The following is a 19,059-nucleotide window of genomic DNA, read 5'->3' as shown; positions in this document are numbered from 1 at the left end:
ATGAGCATATTAGTACCTAGCTCACAGAGTTTTCTGCACTCAGGCATACATGAGATGATAAATGTAAGACAGTTAGAAGAGTGCTTGGCACATAGGAAGTGCTATACGTGTTGGTAGTCGTGTTGGTATTGTCATTACCAAATACATTTTTTAAACTCATTGCATTTATTCTGTGTATATATTTTTTCTAATTACAGATATCATGAGGGTACACATCTAATTTATTTAGCAGACTAAAAAAGACCTTGAAACCACTTTGTTTCACAAAAAGTATTAGGGCAAAGAAGGTATATATATGTATAACTGAATCACTTTGCTGTACAGTAGAAATTAATTCAACATTGTAAATCAACTATACTTCAATAAAATAAATTTTTTTAAGTATTAGGGCAAAAATTTATCATCTTCAGAGCATTTCATCCCCCAACACAATCCCCAGAGCTCAACAGAGGCAGATTGGTGAAATGGACACACATACTGGGCGTAGTCTCTCAAACTGGTCTTTTTCGATAGTCTTAAAAGACAATATGTCAGCATGACCATTATTAAAACTATAATGAAAAGTCCTTAAAGGAATTCATTTGAAAGCATGTCCTTCAGATATATAGAGGAGATCATCAAAAGACAATTCCTTATCTATGTGCTAGTTTCCTCAGCAAACAAAGGTACAAACTCTGGCTCCCTTTGATGTCAGAACCCTGCTTCCCTATTATCCAATATATTCTAGCCCTGTCCATACTACCCAACATAGCTTCCCCCAGTCATTATATTCTCCTCAACTGTCTTCACTGTTAAACTTGCAGGGGCATATGCCTCCAGGAGACACAGTCAAAGTCACCACACGAACATGGATATATATGAAAATTAAAAGCAAAGACAAGAAAGGAAAGACAAATATATCATTATATGTTCTTTTGATTATAGCCTTTATAGTAAACAGCTCACAGTTTATATTCATGCCTGTATAAGATGATGCTTAATGCATTAAAAGAAGAAAGAGAGAAACAGGGTATCAGGTTTTTAAATTTTAAAATGCTTGATTTATATTCATATCACTTTCTTTCTTTTGGGGTCATTTTGAGGTTTTGATTTTTAGGAGAAAAGTTCAGATATTAAAGCATAATTACAATAGGCACCACTGATTTTTTTTTCTTAGAAAAGAAAGATTATGTCAGAAAAGAGTAATTCTTTTGACAAATAATAAAGAATTCGGATGGGGCTTCCCTGGTGGCGCAGTGGTTGAGAGTCCACCTGCCGATGCAGGGGACGTGGGTTCGTGCCCCGGTCTGGGAGGATCCCACATGCCGCGGAGCGGTTGGGCCTGTAAGCCATGGCCACTGAGCCTGCGTGTCCGGGGCCTGTGCTCCGCAATGGGAGAGGCCACAGCAGTGAGAGGCCCGCGTACCGAAAAAAAAAAAAAAAAAAAAAAAAAAGAATTCGGATGAACATTGCTAGCTGCTCCGAGTGTAGCTGTACTATACAGAGGGTACACCAAACAGTATGTTCTTTAAAAATCACCATGCTTCTAGTTGCATTGTCATTGATATGGCAACAGTCCATGAAGAGTTCACAGAAAAATATAAATTTAATATCTTAACCTCCCACTATCTCAGGACTAGGGCCCTGGGAATGACAGCTGTAATATTTCAGGAAAAATACTCATCATATTTTACTTCCTAATTCCCTCATGCTTCTATATAGAATCTCATGTTTGGGATAGAACTGTCTCTGGTTAAATCAAGAGTTGAGAAGTAGGATTCAAATTTATTTTCTGCTCAATTCATGTCTTCTTATACATCTTTGGTCTTCTTATATAGCTTCACCATATTTCATCTGTTTACTGATCCATAAAGAAGTCATAACAGTACCTATTCCTCAGTTGTATTTGGAGGTTAATTTCCTTGTGCAAAAAAACAAAAGACTATTATTTCCATCTCCACTAGTCCCAAACTGTACAATGACAATTTTTGGTAAGCTGGCAATTCTCCAATTCAGTCATGATGATATGTCTCCCAAGTTGGAACTAAAGAGTTATGAAAATTGAAAAGGCTTCAAAATGACAACACATACCATGCTCACATGAAATATAATTTTGTCCTATTTTATAACCTACCTACCTTTTACCTCAGCCTTATTATCTTTCCAGTCCCCAAAGACTGGATTTTCTGTATCCTATCTCCATGTTGCACTAGTCATTCTCTGCAACCCTCCAAAATACTAGGCCTGTTGTAAATGTGCTATGCAATTCCACAGTGTGTATTACCTACAGTTTGTCACCTCTCCCAGGTCTCTGCATCCTCACCACTTAAGTATGGTTTCCACCTGCGGCTCCTTCTATAATAGGATCTCAAATACCCCAACAATAAAGATTATCCAAAAATTTTCAGGTTAAAGGGTATAGAAATCTCCTATCCCTTAAACCCTGTTCAGTAATAAAAAGCCAATTTGTATGCAGTTTATTGAAAGTCAAAGATGTATTTATTGAAAAACTACTATCTGAAAACTATGTTGCCTGAAAGGCACACACAAAGCTTGCGAGAGAATAAGAGTGGTAGAGAATCACAATTGCTCAGGCTATCAAATGATTATAAGTTTCGTGTGCATTGTAATGAAATTATACAAATATATTCACATGTATATCGTGTATTTCAAGGTATTAAAGAACTTTTGAAAAATATGTATATTCTGCTCCAGAACTGTTGTCTAAAGGAAAGGAAGTGAGTTTCTTAAGACGATCTGGGATCTTACTGCTTTTCCAGACTTTTAACCAATCTTCTTGCTTAATTTAAAAATCAAAACCAGAAAATCTGCCTCTAGGGGTACCTGCTGTCTTTAGTTTCTGAGCCTTTCTATTGTATTACAGGAATTCACATCTCCCTGTGCAGATATTTGAATTTTATCTCTTTCTATTCTGTTCATAAATTACTACTCATCCGTTTGCCTTCCATCTCCCAAAATGTGTGGATATACTAGTCTTCTGGGTTTCCTCTCCCATTCTCTTTGTCCTTGTGGTTTTATAACTTTTTAGTTGCTTTTACTATCCATGTTTTTATGGGCTTGAAGAAGTGGCTCAGATAAACACTCGTATAAACTCATGTGTTTATCTAGAAGTCTCACTGAAGTACTTTAGTTATGGGAGTAACATGGTCAGATATACATTCCATAAAGGATAACTCAGGCTGTAGGGAGGACAGAATGGTTTTGAAGAAGGCAAGATTGGAAACAAGTAGAAGAGCTTGAAGAGAGATAAGTACAGACTGAACTCAGTAAGGATGTAGAGGAGGTGCCACATCCAAAAAGTGCTAAGGAGGTAGGATTATTAGGAAGTGCTTTCAAATTGAATATAAAAGCCTGTATTTCCATTACAGGTGGACTAATGGAAAGGGTAAGGATGTAGAGACCTGGGAGACATGGCAAAGGGAAAACAAGCTTGGGTAAAGAAACACATGATTTCCATGTTGGACATGTTGATTTAAGGGACCAATGGGATATACGGGAGACACCCAGTAGACAGTTGGCCATACCAAACTGAAATTCTGGGGAGAGGTCTAGGGTGAAAATATAGATTTTAGAGCCATCCAAATAGATATGCTGTAACTTATCAAAAATACAATTTCTCCATATTAATATTAAAAATACATTATTAAATAGAGATAATGATTTTTTTTTCTCTATTTCAGTAACTTTAGATCTCCCTGAAATGGGAATACATGTATACAAAACATCATTTTAGGAAAGCAGCCTCAGGTGCACATAAAATCATTATGCATATCACACACAGTTTTGTATATGAATAACATCCATCTAATAATACTGTCATATTTTATAATCAGGTGAATCAAATGGAATCTGGCTCTCACCACGTTGGTCACCAGGGCTGATTCTGATCATGTAACTAGCTAAGCAGGTGTCTATCTCCTTCCTCACTTCACTAGATGTCTCTCCCAAAGATATGTGCTCACTCAAATAAATAATCAGGTCAAAATTTAGTTAAGATTATACGTTAATCTTCTTATGGTAGCAAAATAATTGCATAGCCCTACTAGTCTTTGCTCTAATATTGTTTAGAAAGATTATAAAAAAGACATATCTTTTATGTTGCATAAATTCTGACTTCTCCCATGCTTATGAAAATATTTTTTTTCCTTGAGGGAGAAACAATAAAACAAGTTCCACATTTTTCAAGGGGGTGGATTCCTCAGTTTTACTTATTATTATCATGAAGCACTTTCATGTGCTCAAAGGAATTTTCTTTTTTTTTTTTTTAACACTTTTAGTGGAGTATAATTGCTTTACAATGCTGTGCTAGCTTCTGCTATATAACAAAGTGAATCAGCTATATGTACACATATCCCCATATCCCCTCCCTCTTGCGATTCCCTCCCACCCTCCCTATCCCACCCCTCTAGGTGGTCACAAAGCACAAAGCTGATCTCTCTGTGCTATGCAGCTGCTTCCCACTAGCTATCTATTTTGTATATTTTGGCCTCAAAAACATCGTTTCCCCAAATTCCAGCATACTAAGACATGATAATAAGGGATTATTCATATATAAAATCCCCAAAAGTGTTTTTTATCAAAATTACACATTTTTATCCCTATTACACCACACTGGGAGGCACGTCTTTTTCTTTCATTCCCTTCTTTCTTCTTCCTTTTTTCCTCACAATCTGTTTGTAATGTTCTATTTGTCCAGTTAATGGAGATTTTAATTAAACAAGAGCACAATTTCAGCAATGATTTCCAATTAAAATTATGAATTCCAAACTATTCATGATCAACTAATTCCATAAGCTGATTTATTTTAAAACAAATGATTAAAATCATACATAACTCTACTTGTTTGAAATGAATTTGATGGCATATACAATTCTTGACATCAACGTGCTTATTCTTCCAATGCCTTATTCATTAAAGAACAATAGAATGTTCTTTTGTTGCTGATTGGCACGGAATTATTATCTTTTCAAGTGTCAAACTAAGGTCATAGTTATGAGTGTACATAGCTAATGTGTTTTGTGTAAGTGCACACTTTGATGTATTTGCTGTATAGATTTTCTGTAAGCTCATATATGCAGATCCTAATTAACCCAGAGAGTTGTGGATAGGAGAGCTTACAGTATTCTAGATCACAAATCATAGAAGAGTCACAGGTGATATGAGGTAAAAGAATCTGAAACAAAAAGACATATATGTACATATAACTGAATCACTTTGCTGTACACTTAAAACTAACACAACATTGTAAATCGACTATACTTCAATTTAAAAAAAAAAAAAGAAGAAGAAGAAGAGTCCCAGGTGAGAAAATACAGCCCAGAAGGCTGAAATTCTGAGGCTGAAGTCCTACTCTCATGCATACAAAACTAAATCTTTCTCCTTATTTATTTTTATTTACTGGGGTGTAATGCTCTAGAGAAAAATGAAATAAAATTAAAATCACTTCTGAGCCCAGTGTCAATCATTACAGCACTAAGCTTAAAAGAAATTTTTATCCGCAATAAGATTTGCCATTTGTCTGTTTTACAAAACCAAACATTCCTCTCTTGTTTCTCTAACACCAAATAGACAAGCACAGGTTGAAAGAGTAGGATTAGTATTTCTGCTGTAAGGCCTTATTACTGAACCTCAGTTTTCACTAAAATGTATGCCTAGGCTGGAATGCAACATCATAATTATCTTCATACCTTTGCACATAAGGCAGGAGGATGTGAAGGGACTGAAAGGCCCTTTTTACAGTGCAATGCTTTCCTTTTATCAGGATACAACTGATCAAATAGTGTTTAATCCCTTTCCTGAAGGAACACTACCAGTGTTCACTGGGGAATTTTGTCTTATTTTTACTGGTCCTTATACTTGAAAAGTCAAATACAAGAACAATGAATGGAAACTGAATAAAAACATATAGATATAAGAAAAATTCTTAAAATAATAGCTAAATCTATATGCAGAGCTGGCCCTAGACAAAACTTCAGCATATAAGAAAAAAATGGTGAGTGTCCTTGACCCAATGCTCAGCTCATGGTAATTTCTTGCTAAAATTTCCCCCAGAAACTTTATTTTTCTTCTTCCAGCTTTTTTCCCTACTCACAGACACGTTTACACCATCCTCCAGGTATCCCCACAGTATCTTTACTCTGCATGCCTCTACCACTCTCTAATCAAATTGACTCCCACCAGATAATTTCCTATATTCTTTCTTGGAAAACCTATTTTCAATAGATTATTTTGTTGGAAAGGACCTGACCAATTAATTCTCACTTAAGGTTTAACAACACTTCATAGCTTAATACATTATTCCTCCCAAAGCTAAATATTAGCAACTTAATAGGAACCATCAAAATTTCAAGTCAAAAGAGTGATTAATGATTATTACAGGCACCAGTAGGGAGCTATTTGGGGATGCAATACCATTATTGTAAGGAACACAATATCCTTACAATCCCTCTATTGACACTCATGGACAGCAATATATTCCAGAGGGCCTTTAAAACACTAAACACACAGCTTAGGATATAATAAAAAATTGGGCTAACACTGCATAGATTGTATTCAAATAATGAAATATATCATATGTTCCTTCTACTTCGCTTTGGGGTTAGCAGTGGTAGTCTTTAAGTGGTTCTGTTCCTCAATTCTTCCCCCTACGTTCTGAAAGTATTGTGATCAGTAATCCTGTTAATAGCTGGTTCTGTAGTTAATAGGTTTCTTTTTTTGGGGATATGTGAAAAAGTTTGCAAACATCATAGTTTGAGAGATGCTCTCAAATTTGCAGTGACTAAAATTTCCACTGACCCCACTGATACTCGAAAACTGCTAGTTTCACACCATTCTAATTAACACTAATACCGTTTCCTGAGTAAACTGATTGTACTTCCAACTTAATCAGGCTCTGGCAATAGGAATAGTAAACATAAAAGGTAATGTCTAGAGCTGATTTTTTTTTTTTTCCCTTCTTTTTGCGGTATGCTGGCCTCTCACTGTTGTGGCCTCTCCCGTCGCAGAGCACAGGCTCCATACGCGCAGGCTCAGCGGCCATGGCTCACGGGCCCAGCCGCTCTGCGGCATGTGGGATCCTCCCAGACCAGGGCACGAACCCGCGTCCCCCGCATCGGCAGGCAGACTCCCAACCACTGCACCACCAGGGAAGCCCTAGAGCTGATTTTTAAAGAGCCTCTTTCTTTTTCTTGGGATCTGCCTGCATGAGACAGAGATTGTTTGCTCTTCTGTTGTTTTTTTAAAATCACATCTAAGAGGCTCCTTATATTACACCGTTATTCCCTTGCTTGTGCTGGCTGTTCCTTCCAACTTCAAGTCCTCCTCTCTCCCAACTACTTAGTCAATTCAGCCTGTTGAGGCACCCTATAAACCTGAAGATGACTGCTGCCTTGCACTGGCATCTTTCACAGCATACTGTGTTCTAAGATAAACTAAATGCCATTTGTTTTAATGCTTACTATATGTTCTATCTCATTTCTTTCTTACAGAAACCTGTGAGTTACATATTAACCTCATTTTACACAGATAAGACTCAAAGAGGTTAAGTCATCACCCAAGGTCATAGGCCTTAGTAACAAGCAGGGCTTAGATTAAAACCCTGGATCTGGATCGTCTGATTCTGTCTGACTATACATACCATTTACACAAATGGACTTTCTCCTGCCACTTGAATCTCTGTATTGCTTGCCCCATCTGTGCAAATGTATCCATCTTTCTCAAATGTTCTCATTCATTTAAATTACCCAAATTCTGGCCCAGCTGGATTCAGAGATAACCTAATGAGGCAGTTGTCTTTCCTCATTGCCCCAAGTGACTTGTAGAGTGTTTGGAAGAAGCACAGACTAAACAGAGCGACCTCAAGAGTTCCTGTGACAAGAGCCCTCACTCATTTGTTCCTCTGCTGAGGCAGGGATTTAAAGTGGTATCAATAAAGGCAACTGGTACTCTAATGTTCCAGCAGCCTCGGAGGCCGGTAGGAACAGAGTCTGGAAGGCAGTGAAGCATTTCCCTGGCACTATCAAATAGGTAGGTGTGGTGTTACATGGGCCGAACACATGGACAAGAATTTTAACTTTTTATGCACGTGGTTTAGCATGATATGGGTAGGTTCCTACACTGGACAAACTGATGTGCAAGGAAAAAAATAAAGATCCATTTATTCAAAGTTGAAAGGTAATATCTCAGAAATGTTCATATTAATAAACTAAAGCAAAAATCTTCCTTATCACTAGCAATAAGTATAAAGTGTTCCCATGATCAAGGCTTTCTTCTGCTTTTTCTCTTGCCTGGTACTCCATATCTAATTTCTGAATATTACGCTGAATTCAACAATTATCATTCTCAGAATATGCTGCCCTCTATTTTTAGAGCACTTTCCCAGGAAACCTGTACAACATTGCTCTTGTGTAAGTGATGACTAACTCATTCATTTGAATGAGGACCACTCAGCAGCATCGTCTTCATGACCATCTAAAAGTAATTTTTCACCAAGGTTGGCTCTACCGTGTCATTATGGAGTATCCCATATGCAGACCGTCTGTCCAAATATAGAGGATTTTAACTTTCTCCACCACTGAAAATCTTCTATATCACACACTCTTCATAGAAAATATGTTAAACTGAGAAAAGAGAGGTAGTAGGAAACCCAAGAAGCATGAAGTCATAACAGATCATTCTCATAGTCTGTTGGTCTCTGTAACTTGCCTCCAGGCCTCTAGGATTGTCATTTGATGCCAGAGACCCAACATCCTCTTGTAGACCCTTATTGGAAGAGCATTATATCTGTTTTTTTTTTGAACATCAACTCAAAAGTGGGGTCACTGGGGTCACTGGTCCTTTGATGCTCATAGAAGGAGGCAAGAGGCTAAGAGTCCTGGGATATGAGGAAAGTGTTTTTTCAAGAAAGTTTCTCCCTATTCTGACATCCATGGTGAACATTGTTTATTTTGTCCCTTGATTTGACTTGTTACTTTTCCTTTTGGATTCCCTGGTTCTGGGTTTTTGGATAGTGTCTCTTATTGGCTAGTTCTTGATCCTGACCTATTCTTTTCCATCAAAACTTCAGAACCTGGCCTGAGTGTTAGATTTTCTCCTTTCATGGTAATATCTTAAATGTAGGTAAGGTATATTATTCTGCATCAAGAATGGAAACAGAAGAAAAAAATGAATGGTTGGAGGATATGGGTAGGTGTGGGGGCAGATTAAGGGGAGCCAAAGGAAATTACCATTGCTTATGCTCTCGACATGGCAGCCATTTTGGAGAGAGAAAAACAAGAGAGAATTCTGTTTGTTTATTTTTAATTAATGTAATGGCCAAAATTTATAAGCACCTTAATAACAGGATTTGCCTTCAACTATTTCAGTAATCATCATTGGATTTGCCTGTGTGCACCTGTCTTCACATACTATCTTTTCAACTCAAGGTGGAAATATTATAAGATCTTTTCTTCCTAGAGATATCTTTTCCTCAGTAGATTTATATGAATAATAAACAAGAGATACATGCTTTCTTACTGGAGATAATTTTAGCATCAATTTATGCAAATATTATTGCCAATGCTCATGTATGTAACCAGGTATCTAATCATCTGGTCAGAGAATTCTTTTTCTGAAAGTAAAAATTTAATACATTTATTGAGTGTTTATTTATATGTTGTTATTTATATGATAGACAATGTGTGCCAGACACCCTTGTTTCACCACATACACCAGTCAGATGTAGGTAATTTTTAGAGGCCATTTATGTTCATTACACAGAGTCAGCTATATCTGCATGGCTCAGGAGAAAGGAAGAGAGTGGCATATTGACTCTATCTTAATATATACTTTTATAATGATTGTACTGTAAATATCCCAGGAGAATCATTATTAAAGTAGTATAGCTGCCACCTTTTACCATGTACAGAGTAAGATAATTAGTTTGGAAAATAAAAATTTTAAAAAGCTGATGCTCAGAGATGTTAAGTGACTTGGACAAGGTCATACACCCTGCACGAGGTCGTGAGAAAAGATTGGCTGAATGAAAATTAGGGAAGTTACTTACATGCTTCTCACACATTCTAAAACACAAGACTAGAATGTCTTGAAACTGCTGTCATCACACTAGTAATTTAGTTACCTTTTGCTAACTCCTTTGTTTTTTGGGAAACATATGTTTTTGAAACTTTGGACAAATGAATTAAGAGGTTATTTTTATTAAATGCAAACAAATTAATGAGGTTTTCTAAATGAAAACCAATGTAATATGTTATTATTTTATTTAATTTAATCATAACTCAGTTTTAGTATGATATTTAATGGGAATGATTAAATATAATAGCAGAACCATCTATCATAGGCTGCCTCAGAAAATATTTAGTTGTTGTGGAGATCTGTAGAGGCAATTAAAATGCCCCACAAACAGATGGAAAGAGGGAAAGGTGCAGCCAAAAGATAAAGTACCATTAATAAGATCCCTAGTGTGATAAATATTAAGGGGAAGATGGTTCTAACAAATCCTGATAGAAATTTTGAAAATACATTGAAACTCAAGAAAATTAATCACATTACATTGGTGAGATAGTCACTAGGCCCTGATATTCTGCCCCACCTTTTTTAACTCTACCAAAATCAAAAGCCAGACAATATTGACTTTTAATAAATAAGGTATGTTTCATGAATCTACTTTGCTATTATTCAAAAGCATTACATATGAGGTCATTAAGACCCCATGAAAAATCTGCAAACATTCTTACTTATTGGGCTGAAAGAGTGTTGTCCACCTGCTGCAAACGCTTTCATATAAATCCAAATATTACTAAATTTCTTGAAATAAAAATAAATTAAGGGAGCTTTCTGAGTAAGTTGGAGGAGAGTAAGCTAAAGTAAAATTGAAAAACAAAGAGAAATGAAAACTAGTTATGTAGCTCTTATATTATGAATACTATCATAACCCAAGGTAACATATGCCATTATATATAAATTGTAATAACCATTGCTACGATGGAGAAGAGACTGCAGAATAAAATAAAACCCATCTAAATACAGGCTACATATATATGGCACCAAATATTCTAAATTTCATTATAGGTAATGAAGTAAACAGTAATGTAGGGATTCACTATATGCTTCGAGAATTTAATTTGCAGTTTTTCAGTTTAATTCAACAATGACTAGGTATTGAGTATCATTAAGATAAAGAAGATTTGAGCTAGATATTGTGATGGACACTACTAAGAATGAATAAATTAGTCTCTGCTTTCAAAGATCTCTTAGAATTAGACTGGGTTAAGTTGAAATATAAGACATGCACATAAATAATTACATTACTAAACAAACCAGGATAAACAGCCAAGAATAGCTACGAACTACTTTTGCAAATTAGTAAATAAATAAAATGTGTTCAAAGTCTATATATTAAAATGTATTTTTGAGTTGGTCAGTTATTGCTGCATAATAAGCAACCATGAAAATCTTACTGGCATTTATTTATTTCACATGGTTGTGAATCAGTTAGGGACTAGCTAATCTAGTATAGTACAGGCTATTCAGCTTTATGGGAATTGGCTGGGATTTCTTAAACATCTTTCAGTTGACTAATGGTTATCTACCCTAGGCTAAGCCTAGCTGTGGCAGCTTAGCTGAGGCAGCTCCTCTCTATATGTCTTTCATCCTCCTCCTGGGTCTAGCAGGGTAACTAGGTATGTTCTTCTCATGGCAGTTCTATGAGAACAAAGAGAGCAAGCCTAACTCTGGAAACACAAATCAAGTCCCTCTCTCTATCACATTTCCTAAAATCACATGGGCCAAAGCATGTCACAGCCAAGCCCAGAATGACAGTAGGAAGGCACTGCACAGTTCATGGCAAACGATGTGATTATATAATCTTATCACTGGTGATAGAAGAAAGATTTAGAATAATACAATCTACCACAAATATAAAGTTTTAAAACCAAGTTGTATAGGTGAAGGCACTGGCAGGCATATCATTGGAACAGAACTTACAGGCCAGATTAAGACATGGGAATATCAATTTAATTTATGATAAAGGGCATTATTCAAAACCAAAGTGGGTAAAGTGCAGGTTACTAAACAATAAACAAAAGATGTTGGGAACTTTAGCTCACAGTTTATAAAGAAATCAGGCTAGATCCTTACCCACATACAATACATCCAAATAAATTCCACATGGCTTAAAAAATGAAATATGAAAAATGCAATCATAGCATTTAGAAGAAAATGTAGGTAAAAATGAAATCAATCTTGAAAAGGGAAGGACCTTCTAATTCTCAAAGGAAAAGAAATCAATAGATTTCAAAACATAAATAAAATGAACACTAATAGCAACAAAATTAAAGGGCAAACAGAAAATAGACAAAAGCTCATAATCTTTATACATTGAGCTTTTTAAAAAAAGTTCATAATAAACTACTAACACTCAAACTAAAAATGGACAAAAAAACAATAACAAAAAGCAATTCATGAGTGACATGGAGTAGGATATTTCAGGAATTCATCCTTCCACGGAAATAACAAATGAACTGTCAGGAACTATCTAAAGCAACTATTTTGGAACTCTGAATTGAATATAACACTTGCAGCATCCAGGGGAGAGCTTGATGAAAGCTTGATGAAAGCTTGATGAAGAGGATGGTAAATTTCAGTCAATTTTGGCTGTTATAGTTACTAGCTACTATCATCCATCCACCAACCCCATGGCAGGCAGCTATGTAGACTATATCCCATGTTTCTGATACAACTTGCTAGAGTCAGATGGACAGTAAACATTTGTTCCCCAGGGATACATATTTTGCAATTTGATTGCTGATTGCTGCTTTTTATCACTGAGGGACTGGCATAGAGATCAGTCACTGTTTCAACACCAAAGGGCTAACGTGCCTTCCTAGCCACAAGGGGATTTAAAGACACAAGACTCCTCTTCCACCCTATTGAGAGCCAGATATTTAAGGAAATCTTGTCAGGTCATTGGCTGATTGCAGGAAAAAAAAAAAGTGAAAGAGAAACTTCAGTGGCCACCCACAACAAGGATACACAATTTACAAAACTAGTTCATAAAATCATCAAAGGATGGTTCCAGCCCTCAAACAGCAAAAAAACAACAATCAGGGAGGAATGAGAGAATTAGATTTCCAGAGTTACCACAACATAATACTCAGAATGTTCAAATCTCAACAAAAATTTACAAAGCATACACAGGAATTTTAAAGAATAGCCTATTCACAGGGAAAAAATAATTTGACAGAAACTATCACCCAGGAAGTCCAGACATTGGAAATATTAGTCAAAGAAGTTAAATCAACTATATTAAATATATTTGATAAGGGAAACCATGAAAAAAGAACTAAAGGAAATCAGGAACACAAATGTCTGAACAAACTAAGACATTAGGAGCAGAGTATCTTTTTTTTTTTTTTTTTTTTTTTTTGGTGGTACGCAGGCCTCTCACTGTTGTGGCCTCTCCCATTGTGGAGCACAGGCTCCGGACGCGCAGGCTCAGCGGCCATGGCTCACGGGCCCAGCTGCTTCACGGCATGTGGGATCTTCCCAGACTGGGGCACAAACCCATGTCCCCTGCATTGGCAGGCAGATTCTCAACCACTGCGCCACCAGGGAAGCCCACAGAGTATCTTTATAGTATTGAAATTAAGTTGGTATTATTTGAACTAGAATGCTCTAAATTTAAGATGTAAATTGTAATCCCCAAAGTAACCAATAAGAAAATAATTTAAAAACATACAAAAAAGGAAAAAAGAAAGAGATCAAAATGGTACACTATGAAAAGTAAATTTTATAAGGTCAGTAACGGAGGAAGTGAAGAACAAAAATATATGACATGCAGAAAAAAATAGCTAAATTGCAGAAATAAATCCTTCTTTAATACATTTAAATGTATTAAATTCTCCTATTAAAACACAGAGATTGGCAGATTGGATTAGAAGGATAGAAAATAATATTCCATTCAAATAGTAACCAAAAGAGAGCTGTTCAGACAAAATAGACATTAAGTCAGAAAAGATTACAAAACAAAAGAACAGGTCAATACAACAAGATATCTAAAAATTATAAACATGCACAACCTAACAAAGAAGCTCCAAAATATATGAAGAAAAATTGACAGAATTGAAGGGGAAAATAGAAAATTCTACAATTGTTTGAAATTTTAATACCCCACTTTCAATAATGGATAGAACAACCATATATAAAATCAATAAGGATATAGAAAACTTTAACTACACCATTAGCCAATTAGAACTAACAGAGAGAGACCATTTCACCCAATAACAGCAGATACACATTTTCCTTAAGTTTACATGAAAAATTCTCCAGGGTAGACAATACTTAGGACACATAAATTTAAAATGTTTGATGTCTTAATAAATGTCTTAATAAATTTAAAATGTTTGAAATCATACAAAGTATCTTTTCTGATAACAATGCAAAGAAACTAGAAATCAACAGCAGAAAGAAACAAAAATATCCACAAATATGTGGAAATTAAACAACACACTTATAAACAACCAGTGAGTAAAAAAAGAAATCATAAAGGAAATTAGAAAATACCTTGAGACAAATGAAAATGAAAACAGAACATATCAAAACTTATAAGCTGCAGTGAAAGCAGTACTATAAGAGAAATCTATAGTTTTAAATGCATACATTAAAAAAAGAAGAAAGAGTTCAAATCAAGGACCTAACTATGCATCTTAAAGAACTAGAAAAAGACCAAACTAAACCCAAAGGTAGCAGAAGGAAAGAAATAATAAAGGTTAAGTGGAGATAAATAAAATAGAGAATAGAAAAACAATAAAATATTCAACAAAACCAAAGGTGGTTCTTTGAAAAGACTAACAAAACTAACAAAACTTTAGCTACATTTAGTATGAAAAAACAAGAAAACTGAAATTACTAAAAGCATAAATGAAAATGGGGATATTACTAACAAAATTACAAAAATAAAATGGTTATGAGAGAATATTATGAACAATTGTACACCAACAATAGATAACCTTGATGGAATGGAACAATTCCTAGAAACACACAAACTATGAAAACTGACTCAAGAACAAATAGAGGGACTTCCCTGGAGGTCCAGTGGTTAAGACTCCGGGCTTCCATTGCAGGGGGCATGGGTTCGATCCTTGGTCGGGGAACTAATATCCCGTATGCCACAACGCACGTCCAAAAAAAATTAAAATAAATAAATTAATTAAGTAAGTAACACAGTACTTTAAAAAAAGAAAAAATAGAAACTCTGACTAGACCTATAACAAATAAGGAGTTTGAATCCATAATCAAAAACCTCTAATACAGAAAAGCCTAGGACCAGATGACCTCACTGTTGAATTCTATGAAAGCTTTAAAAAGGATATAACACCAATTTTTCTCAAATTCTTCCAAAAAATTGAAGAGAAGGGAACACTTCCTAATTCAATCCATGGGGACAACATTATCCTGATAACAAAATCAGACACAGTACAAGAAAAGAAAACCATAGACTAATATCCCACGTGAATATTGATGTAATACTTCTCAACTAAATATTAGCAAATCAATTAAGCAGCATGTTAAAAGGATTATATATCATGATAAAATGAGAATTATTGCTGAAATGCAAGGATAATTCAATATACAAAAATACTACATTAAGAGAATTAAAGAAAAGAATCACATGATTATCTCAATTGATGCAAAGAAAGCATTTGACAGAATACAACACCTATTTGTGATTAAAAAAATACTCAATAAACTAGGAATATAACTTCCTCAGCATAATAAAGGACACATATGAAAAACACAAAGCTATCACCATAATACTCAAAGCTGAAAGAAAACAAGCTTTTCCTCTGACATCACAAGCAAGACAAAGATCTTTCGCCACTTCTATTCAACATAGTAATGGAATTTCCAGCCAAGAAAAGAAATAAAAGACATTCAAATTGGAAAGGAAAAAGTAAAATTCTCTGTTTATAGATAACATGATCTTATATGTAGAAAATCCCTAAAGATTACACACACACACACAAAGTTAGAACTAATAAATTTAGCAAAGTTACAAAGTTACAAAGATACAAAATCAAAAGACAAATACAAGTTGTATTTCTTATACTAACAATGAAAAATCTGTAAAGGAAATTTTAAAAATTATTTATAATAGGATCAGTAGGAATAAAATATTTCTGAATAAATTTAAACAAAGAGGTGAAAGAGTTTTTCATTGAAAATTACAAAATATTGCTGAAAGAAATTAAAAATGACCCAAATAAAAAGAAAGACAACCTGGGGGTGGTGGCCAAGATGGCTGAGCAGGAAGGCCTGAGCTCAATTCCTCCCACAGGTAGACCAAAATTATAGCTATTAACAGAGCAACTATCTATGAAAACGACCAGCAGAAAGATTTTCTGCAACTAAAGATATAAAGAAGGAATCATAGTGAGACAAGTAAAAATGATGGAGATGCAGTATGGTCAAGACCCACACCCCGAGGTAGGCAACTCACAAATGGGAGAATAATCACAACTGCAGAGTTTCTCCCCCAAAAGTGAGGAATCTGAGCCCTATATTGGGCTCTCCAGCCCAGGGGTCCTGCACTGGGAAGATGAGCCCCCAGAATGTCTGGCTTTGAAGGCCAGAGGGACATGAAGACAAGAGAGTCAGAGGGCTATAGGAAACAAAGAGTCCACTCTTAGAATGGCAAGAAAATCTCACACTCTCCGAGTTGCAGTGCAGAGGCAGTAATTTGAAAGGAGCCTAGTCAGACCCACTTGCTGATCTTGTAGAGCCTCCTAGAGAGGCAGAAGGCAACTGGGAAACCCCTGTGGACACAGACACTTCTACTACTAGAGCAGCCATTTGGGGGGGTTTGTTCTACCAGGAGGACACTGGTGCTGGCAAGCACCATACTGGATTCCTCCCTCTAGCATATTAGCACCAGGGCTTACCTGCCCAACAGCGGCCAGCAACAGTACCAAGGTGCCTGGGCCCAAGTAGGTAGCTGCCTGCGGACCTGGCCCCACCTACCTGTGGGCCAGCACCAGGCTTGAGACCCCCACCAGCCCAGCAGCCAGTGAGGTGTTGTGACCCAGCCTTGCCCACCAGTGTGTCAGCATAATCCCCAAACCCCAAGCCCTGCAGCCAGCCACCCCCAGAACCCAGTCCCATAAAACAGGGTGCCAGAACCAGCTCTGAGCCTTGGCCCATGGGCCATGCAGCCAGCTACATGGGGAACCAGTTCCACCCTCCAGTGGTTGGGCGCCAACTCCAAGTCCCCCTGAGCTACACAAACAGCCATCCAACAAGTCTACCATGCCTTCTAGTGGGCCTGCAGCCACTGCATGAGGCAAAATCTTGCAGCCAACCAGGCCAGGGCCAGTCCTGCCTACCAGCATGCCCACATTAGTCAGCCCCACCACAACAGAAGGGCACACACAACCCACATAGGGAGAACCCCTAGAATACAAAATTCTGGTGACCAGAGGGGAACATGCTTCTAGGCCTCATAGGACGTCTCCTACTTAGGACCACTTCTCCAAGATTGGGAAATGGATCCTACCTATCACATAGAAATAAACACAGAGAATTGGGCAAAATGAGGAGACAGAAGAAAATGTTCCAAAGAAAGGAATAAGACATAATATCAGAAAAAGAACTAAGAGTGGAGATAAGAAACCTAACATGCACATGGACTGGAATAATTAATATTGTTAAAATGACCATACTACCCAAGGCAATCTACAGATTCAGTGCAATCCCTATCCAAATAACAATACCAAGGGCATTTTTCACAGTACTAGAACAACAAATAATTCTAAAATGTGTATGGAAACACAAATGACTCTGAATAGCCAAAATAACCTTGAGAAAGAAGAACAAAACTGAAGGTATCATGTTAACTGATTTCAAACTATACAACAAAGCTATAGTAATCAAAACAGTTATGGTACTGGCACAAAAACAGACACATAGACCAATGAAACAGAAGAGAGAGCCCAGAAACAATCCACACTTATGAGGCCTGTTAATCTAAGACAAAGGAGGCAAGAATACAGAATAGGGAAATGACAGCCTCTTCAATAAATGGTGTTGGGAAAACTGAACAGCTACATGCAAAAGAATCAAACTGGTCTACTTGCTCAGACCATATACAAAAATGAAATGGATTAAAGACCTATATGTAAGACCCCAAACCATAAAACTCCTAGAAGAACATAGGCAGTAAGTTCTTTAACATCAGTCTTAGCAATATTTTTTCCAATATGTTTCCCCAGGCAAGGAAAAGGAAAATAAACAAATGGAACTTCATCAAAGTAAAAAGCTTCTACAGAGAAAAGGAAACCATCCACCAAACAAAAAGAGAACCTATTGAATGGAAGGAGATATTTGTAAACAATATATCTCTGATAAGGGGTTAATACCCAAAATATAAAAAGAACTCACAACTCAACATCAAAAAAACAAACAACCACAATCGGGTTGAAAAATGGGAAGAGTAAACGAATAGATAGTTTTCCAAAGAAGACATGCAGATGGCTAACAGGCACATGAAAAAATGCTCAACATCACTAAACATCAGACAAATGCAAATCAAAACCACGTAAACTACCTCACACTTGTTAGAATGACTATCATCAAAAAGACAACAAATGACAAATGATGGTGAGGATGTGGAGAAAAGAAAGCTTTGTGCACTGTTGGTGGCAATGTAAATTAGTGCAGCCACTATGGAAAACAGTAGGTTTCTCAAAAAAATCAAAAATAGAACTACCGTATGATCCAGCAATTCCGCTTCTGGGTATTTTTTCAAAAAAAAACCCAAAAACAATAATACAGAAAGTTATATGAACCTCATGTTCATTGCAGAATTATTTACAATAGCCAAGATATGGAAGCAACCTAAGTGTTCATTGATAGATGAATGGATAATGTAGACATGGTACAGACACACACAGACACACACACACACACACACACACACACACACACACACAATGGAAGCCATAAAAAGAATGAAATCTAGCCATTTGCAACAACATGGATGGACCTACAGGGTATCATGTTAAGTGA

The sequence above is a fragment of the Tursiops truncatus genome, chromosome X (assembly GCF_011762595.2).
Source record: "Tursiops truncatus isolate mTurTru1 chromosome X, mTurTru1.mat.Y, whole genome shotgun sequence".
Lineage (NCBI taxonomy): Eukaryota > Metazoa > Chordata > Mammalia > Artiodactyla > Delphinidae > Tursiops > Tursiops truncatus.
Note: the sequence above shows the minus strand (reverse complement) of the source record.